Genomic DNA, 7,691 nt, shown 5'->3' on the forward strand with positions numbered 1-7,691 from the left:
TGAAAAGATTATCGATAGATATCTTTAATGTTGTAACTGATTTGACTATAAATAAAGCTCAAAATCCCACGACCAAGGGACAAGCTATTTTGGCTCGAGTGTGTTATTTGCTGAAGTTGGAATACTTCTTTATTTTTGCTTTCGATTTAGCTATTTCATAACTTTACTAGAACAAAAAATAATAGATTTTGTGGTGATAGGCCTAACATCAGTAGGGGCTCGATCACGAAATGGATGATTTAATGAGCATTTTATGAAGGCTTCAAATGGAGAGTAAAGGGTTGGACATTAAGGAACAACAATAAAGATCCTATTTTAGCCTTTTGTGATAACTTTTGGGATAGACAATTTTTTTATATGATGCATAAGCATTAAATTTTTCATTCAACACCAATAATAGAAGTAATACTTCTATTTAAAAATGTAAACAATGATGAATCTTGACCAAACAATTTTGATGAGTCAAAGTAATATAATTTTTTAATTATTATATTATATTATTAGTATAGTACTTCAAAAAATTGTTCCAATAATTAAACAGTTGAATCATTAGATTGAATCCTTAGTATAATGTTTCCAAATAAGTTAAAGAAGTAAAATTTATATTGTTTTCATCTTCACCAATAACTTTCCTCTTATCACTTTTATCACTTGTAAAACATGAATCTATTATTTTATTCTTCACCAATATACCTATTTTTATAAAAATAATATTAAAAAATAATTTATCATAATCTAATAAAAACTTTAAAGATGTAATTATTAAAATAAAATATATTATAATCAAGTCACAACTAAAAATCAATTACATAATACATTTTTTTTTCTTCTATATTTTTAAAACCGAATATACAAAGAATTGTGAGATAAAAAATAATGTTAATTACTATTAAAGTAGTATTTAGTTTTCAAGTGAGACAATAAAGAGTTATATATTTTTTCTTCAAGAAAGGAAGACAACAAATAACAAATAAGAAGAAAAATAATGTCTTTGTTTCTAACTTCATTTTTTTCTTCAACAAAAAAGAATTATGAGAGCAAGAGATGAGTACAATGTTATAAAACTATAAAGACAATGAAAAAGAAAATTAAAAAATATCTTAATAAATATTTGGTTTAATTATTCTCTTGATTTCTGTTTTCAAAAGTGTTAAGTTAGTTCTTTATGTATTTTTAGTCTCAATTTGGTCCTAATTTTATAGTCATAATTTAATATTTTTAGATGAAACCAGAGACCAAAAGAATAATTAAATATAAATATTTTTATTTTTTATTATATATAATTGTATGTGTTATTCTTTATTAACATTGTTGTGCTTTAGAAAAAAAAAATAAAAAACACACAATTTAATTTCAATCAATTTTTAAAATATATTATCAATAATTTAAAATTTTAAAGAAATATATAATTAAAAAAAAAATTCAAAAATATGGGAGGGTCATCGCTCCACCCATTATATAATCCGTCACTGAATGTAAAACAATTTAAGATGAGTTAATTTAAAAAGTAGAAACATAAATTTTGTATTACGTATAGGAAAAGAAGGGAAAATGAGAAGTATATATCTGTAAAACTTTCTTTTTTTCTCTCTCTCGTAATTCTACAAAAAAAAAAAAATCCTTCATGATTGGTTACTGTTATTCTATAGATTATTTACAGTTTTGTCAAACTTGTTTTAAATTAAAATTATTTAAACCTTCTTTTGGTAGAGAAAAATCAAACATACTAAAATCCAAAAAATGCCTGCAAAAGATAACGCCAATAAGGACTACCGGATGTATTGCTTCAGCAAGAACAGAGTTTGGTGATTCTATGACTTCTTCATTTCTCCATCAATCATGGCAGCTATGCATAAAGCAAAAAGAATTATTAAAGCTTGATAATAATATTCTCATGTGAAGGAAAATATAATATTAAGAAGAAAAAGGTAAATACTACAACAAGTGTAGACTAATTTTATTACTATTATTATAAAAATAAAATTATAACTTTAGAATCAAAAAATAACATTAATTTTGGTTAAATCATTTATCAATATATAATTTTTGGTGAGAATGTTCATCATATTACATTATGTTGTTTGGTGTTTCTTATTATTGTGTTCTTGATTAATTTCCTGTTATGTTCTTAATTAGTTTTTATAACGTTTTCCGCTCCCGGTAAAATGTAAAAAATATAATATAATAATCAAGAAAGTTATCATGCACACAAATAACAAAATTGAATAGTTTTATATCAAAACACATAAAAATAATTAATGATAAATTTTTTTTATTTTGTTTCCTTTTATTTCTATGGACTATTACAAATGTAATATATTATATCCGTACATGTTATATTGGTTTAGAAATTAATGTTGTCTAGGACAATGTAACAACTGAAAAACATATAATATTGGTTGCCTCTAAAAATCAATATTATATGTCTTGATTGTTCTTTATTAAAATATGGCATTGCGAGATAAGTTAGGGTTCAACACGAGCTAACAATGACAACTAGTGCGTAATGCGAGTAGCAGTGGTGGTTAAGGTGTTGGTAAACCTCTATCGACGACTAGTATTATGTTTCTATATTTATTTTTTTATTCTAATAGAGATAGAGAAAAATATTTATAAATAGAGTGTTGTTCGATACTATATTTTATTTCTCTTTTGTTAATGTTTATCAAATTTACATACATCTGAAAAAAATGCATAAAAATGATAAAATATTAATTTTTTGTCAATTCATATAAACACGAAATCAAATAAAACCATGTCGATATTTTATAAATTTATTCCATTAAAATTAGTAAAAGCATATGTGTTACATATATATATATATATATATATATATATATATGTTTTTTTTTTATGATAATAAAAAATAAAAGTTATTATTGTCATTATTACAACTATAAAATTAAATACAAATAATTTTTACTTAGTTTGTAGGCAATTTTTAATTAAAAATAGTTAAATTTTAAAAAATATTAAACTCAAAAAAATAGTTAAATTTAAACAAACAATCACTGAAAAATAATATTGATAATTATTTTAATTTTAAAAAAAATTTAAGAGTACAATTGAAAAAAAAATGTGAACAAAAAAAAAATTCTTCTTTATATAGTATAGATTGGAAAAAAAAAATAACGAGTAAAATAAATGTAAAAAAAATCATTATATATAAGTATAGTCAAGTGATCTATAATCCAACCATTCAAACCCATTCTACGCACATCATGAAGTTAATATAGAAAAACTCAGTGGAAGCATGTTGGTAACTAAATATATTTAACCTTACTGTTTAGATAAAAGAGAATTTTACACTACATGCAAAATTAAAAAATAAAAACATTTTTATCTGTGAGATAAACTGAAAAAATTGATGTACCGAAAATTTCTAAACTGCATTTTTTTCCCAATACTGCTGCAATATCGTACGTGCTTGCGGCTTCTTCTTACGAACCTGCAAAAAAACAAGGTAAGAAAGTTATAAAAAATTAGAACTAAAAATCAAAGACTTCGGACCATACAACAGCATAATGATCAGAATCTTTCTTGACATTAAAAAAACAAAAATAATCCAGAGAAAACAAAAAGAACGACAAATTATGCCTGCTTGTTTGGTTGTAAACCGAATGGAAATGAGGAATGAACCATGCATGGAAGTCAACAATAAGGAACATTAATCATACCTTTAAATATATTTCTTGATGTAATAGTTAAACAATAGAGACAATTAATTGAGGACCACTATTTTTTTAAAATTATTTTTTATTTTTTTATATTTCAAAATTATTTAAAAAATATTATCTCATTATAAAAAGAAAAAACAAATATAAAAAAAAATTAGTTATGCTTAATATCATTGTCTTTGTTGTGTAAGTAGGACCTATCAACAACCCAAAGTCGGACGACCTAAGGATAAGCAGTTGAAGGTTGTCCGTTGCAGACAGACTATTCAACGGTTGGGATCTAAAGTTATGATTTGTTGATGTGACAATTTTTTTAAAATGATTTTAGGAAGCTCACAACCGAGCGGCCCCAAAGACAAGCGGCTGAAGGCCGCCTGCTTAAGTCGGTCGGCTAGGCGCTATATAACTGAAAATGACATTTAAATCCCTCTTAATGTAAACATCGATAACGCCGGCCATGACTTGTCATTCTCATCCGACTATTTGGACGCAAGAACATGGCCAAGCAAACTGCGAACGCTTAGTAACGTCAGTCAGGCGAACCAAAAAGATAAAATCTAGAGGTCAATTATTAAGTTTAAAAAATAATTTGGCCGTGATTAAAAAAACCCTAATCACAAGTCCACAAAAAAAGAATTATAAATAGAGATCTAAGTAAGAACTTTTACTTCGCATTTATTACAACATTAATTGCATATCTCTAAATGAATTTGAACTTACTTAAACATCGGAATTTAATTGACAAATATCCCGATCGTCTAAAAACTAAGAGAAAGAAAGAAAAGGAAGATCGAGCAATAGAAAAAGAGAAACTGTAACAAGAAAATGAAAAATTAAGTGAAAAACCTTAATTGAGTGTTTTAGGTAAATGCTGACTTCCTACACCCAAAAGAGTTTTATTACATAATATACTTATATCTTTCCTTTATTGTCCTATTACATGATATACTTTGATCTTTCCATTGTCAGACACGTCACAACCGACAATAGTGTTTAATTTTTAATTTTTCTATCCGTAATACTATAATATTATTAGAAGTTTTATACAGCAATTAAATGTGTTATAACTTATTCGGTTTCCCTCCTGTGACAATGCGTGAGAGTACAAAGTTGTGTAATAAAATAGTGTGCTTAATATATAATGAATAGTATTCTTTTGAAAATTAACTTTATGTAGGCAAGAAAACGAGGTAATCTTACATCACATTCTTACTTTATTTACTCCGAGCGTAATCAAATATATTGTTTCAATAAAAAACAAAAAACAGACACCACCTCTAAGAACACAAGGGTACATACTAAAATTGGTATTCAGCAATTGCCCATTTTGACAACATAAGATAATAGGAGAAAAAGAAACTTGCACACGGGAAAATTATACTTTTTGACTTTTACTTTTTAATTTCTATCATTTATCTTTTAAGTGATTTAGTGTCGATCATTGATTTTTTTTAAAATAAAGATAATAATATATCAATCAATGATCCACATTAAACTACGTCAGAAAGTATATTATGAGAGTCATAATATCCTTACTTTATTTAAAAAGGACAATAATACTTTGATTACTAAATTTTAACAACTTTCTCTTACAACATGAGATGTTATTTTATAAGTGGTTTTGATATATTGAGAATGAAAAAATGAAAAACTACTTAGTAAATAACATCTAAAGTTGTAAAAAAAAGTTTTCAAAATTTAGTAATAAAAAATCATTTTCTATTTAAAGATATTACAAAAAGAAATCTCTCATTAACATTGAGCAGTTATGTGTTGGACGCTATTGTAGTGTGAGTTGTAGTTCCTGCGCTCAAGCTGATTTCCCGATCTCTGTTTTATTGCGTTTTTGTCTGAAGGGTCTTTTTTGTTGTCTGCCTTCCTCCAACTGCACAAAATTCAAAAGCAATGTCTAAGATACAAACGCTTTCCATTTTATTCTAAATTACATTATAATTTTATATCACTATAACAATTTATTATTTTAAATTGTGATGAATCTTTCAAGTAGATTTACCGGAGAGATTTAACAAGAATAAATCGTAAATCCAATCCATATAAAACAGTGATAAAATCTGCAATCCAAAACTAACAATAAATTAAACTAAACTTTCTTATTTGTATAATAAATACTTATTTTGTTAATATCTTGAAAACCATTTCGTCACTTCCATGCACAATTCTATCACAATAGTATTTTACATTTTTCTAAATTTTTTAAATAAGTATTTGTTTAAAGATTGAATCCGTGTGTTCCAGACGCCAAATCGCAGTGCGTATACTATTATAACAAATTTGTGGGCTTTATTGTGAAAAAAAAGTGTATCTTTCATCCTGAAACTGAGAAAAAAAATTACCTCTTGGAAGTGGGACAAAAGGTGAGTGTATAATGAGGAGAAGAACAAGTGAAGAAGCCATAATCGTGAGCGTAGACACGAGCCCCAGAACATGCAGTCTTGAAAAACAGTGTACTAGAGCATGGTTCAGTTCGGCACGTGCTCTTGCAAGCTACGGCCTCTCCATCCCTAATCACCGTAAGGTCCATTGGACACATCGCATTCAAGTCCGAGGAGCAACCCGTCGCTGAACAGTTTCCACCCCTGGGAACCACCCTCACCGGAAGGTTGAAACCTTCCACCAGGTTGATGTAGTATAAGTTGATCTGGCCGGTCCCGTTAAAATCAAACTCCACAAGAGTAACTGGTGGCGCGGGATTCGCGCCGGCGCATTCTACCTTTGAGGTGCCACAGTCACCGGTGACGCATGAGAACTTGCTGGTGATATCGATGGAGCAAAGGGTCCGACCCCACAACCGGCCGGACCAAGCGGGAGGTACAGAGAGAGTGTTGGACTCACCTGGTAGGAGGGCGAAGCCGGTTGTGGATAGCGGCGAGCTTCCGGCGGCGGATAAAACTGCTGGCCACACTGTGTAGGTGCATTTGTTGGTGATGGTCAAAGTCCTTGCATATAATCCTGTAGCACCATTAACCATTCTTAGAACAAAAATAACTAGGATTATGTATAAAATATACAAGTATGTATGAATATGTACCTGATGGGAAGAGGAAGAGAAAAACACTCAACAAAGCTATGGAAAAGGTTTTAGTTGAAGAAACCATAGTTTATCAACGGCAAACTAAAATGTACCAAGGATTGAGAGATGTAGTGTGATACAATTCAATGGTATATATAGATTGGAGGACCTGTTTGGTTCTCTTTAAAATATTAGTTAATATAGAAAAACTCATTTTCAAGTTAGCAATCTATGATCCAACAATTCAAACCCATTCTAAGCACATCATGAAGTTACAACTATAGAAAAACACAGTGGAAGCATGTTAGTAATTAAATACATTTAATCTTATTTTTTTAGATAAAAGAGAATTTTACGCTACATGAAAACTTAATAAAAAAAGAACATTTTTATCTATGGGATAAACTGAAAAAATTGATATAGAGAAATGTTCACAACTGCATTTTGTCCCCTGTACTTTACGGCAGCATCCTCATAAGCTCGCGTAGCATCCTAATAAGCTCACGAAGCATGCTAATAAGCTCACGCAACCGACAAAAAAAGTAAGAAAAATATAAAAGAATGGAATTAAAAATCAAAGATTTGGGGTCCACACAACAGCATCATGATTATAATCATTCTTGACATTAAAAGAAAAATAACAAACCAGAAAAACAAATACAGCAGTCCAATTAAATTAACAATTCGGACCAAAAAAAATTGAAAGAGTTGACTAGGATTTTGTGAGATCCAAGTGCACCAAAAAATGACAACCAAATAAACTAAACCAGGTCCAAAAGTGTGTGTGAAGGTTGCAATCAGAAAGATAAACAGGAACATGTCAGAAATAATAATAATAATAATAATAATAATAAATATAAATGTGATAAATTAGATCTTTTAATTTTCTCTCTTGTTACTGTACTTGAACCATTCAAGAGAAAAAATTACCTTGTTTACCCTTTTTACTCTGAATGTTGTTCCAAGAGCTCTTATCTACCTAT

General features: G+C 28.4%; 1 pseudogene; it reads right to left on the reverse strand.

The window, feature by feature from the left end:
* Nucleotides 1-5,429: 5,429 nt before the first annotated feature.
* Nucleotides 5,430-6,793, reverse strand: LOC114174616 (pathogenesis-related thaumatin-like protein 3.5 pseudogene; annotated as a pseudogene).
* Between the last annotated feature and the right edge of the window lie 898 nt (nucleotides 6,794-7,691).

Source organism: Vigna unguiculata, chromosome 2 (assembly GCF_037176805.1).
Source record: "Vigna unguiculata cultivar grain cowpea cultivar isolate G323 ecotype 2 chromosome 2, ASM3717680v1, whole genome shotgun sequence".
NCBI lineage: Eukaryota > Viridiplantae > Streptophyta > Magnoliopsida > Fabales > Fabaceae > Vigna > Vigna unguiculata.